Genomic DNA, 843 nt, shown 5'->3' with positions numbered 1-843 from the left:
AAGTTTTAATTATGTTGTGGATAGTTTCTTTTATAAAACAGTTTGAACATCTGTGTACCTTTTTCTCTTTATAGGCATCTGCTTCCATAGATTTGGCAATTTTTCTTCTAGCATTTTGTCCATATATTCTCCATACCTTTGACATGATTTTTCTATTTATTATAGTCCCGTAATTCATAGGTTTGGTATCTCAAAACCCTGCATGTATCATTTGTGTGAATGTATTTAAATTTCTCATTTTCTTTAGTGAACTCTTTACCTCTTCTTCAATGTCTTGTATTGTGTCTTTTATAAACATGCATTGTTGCATAAACTGAAGTGTCTCGGGGCATTGGTGGTGCATGCCTTTAATCCCAGCACTCGGGAGGCAGAGGCAGGTGGATCTCTGTGAGTTCGAGGCCAGCCTGGTCTCTAGAGCAAGCGCCAGGATAGGCTCCAAAGCTACACAGAGAAACCCTGTCTCAAAAAAACCAAAAAAAAAAAAAAAAACAAAAACTGAAGTGTCTTCCTTGTACATGCTATCCTTCCCTTTAGCATTCCAATTTCAGTGTATGTGCTGCTGAATGAGCACAAGCTGCTTTTTTCCAAATTATTTCCCACAACAACATGAAAAGTAACCAATCCAACAAATTGATTGCTGTATTGATTATGGGATCAATTATTGTTCTGAGGTTGGGGAGCCAGGCAGAGCCTGACAGGTCCAGAAAGCCTTGTGAAAAGCCTTGCAGGACTGGCATGTGAAAGCAGCAGCAAAAACAAATAAACAAATAAACAAATAAACCAAGAATAAGGCTACAGATACTGTGGCACCAGCTAAGTAAAGTTGGCCAGCACCACTGCTCA

The 843-nt window shown here is 38.8% G+C and overlaps 1 pseudogene; it reads right to left on the bottom strand.

Annotated features, from left to right (window-relative positions):
• Window positions 1-472: 472 nt before the first annotated feature.
• On the bottom strand, window positions 473-571 carry LOC113833718 (annotated as a pseudogene).
• Between the last annotated feature and the right edge of the window lie 272 nt (window positions 572-843).

Source organism: Cricetulus griseus, chromosome 2 (assembly GCF_003668045.3).
Source record: "Cricetulus griseus strain 17A/GY chromosome 2, alternate assembly CriGri-PICRH-1.0, whole genome shotgun sequence".
Lineage (NCBI taxonomy): Eukaryota > Metazoa > Chordata > Mammalia > Rodentia > Cricetidae > Cricetulus > Cricetulus griseus.
Note: the sequence above shows the minus strand (reverse complement) of the source record. Positions and strands in the feature narration are given on the sequence as shown.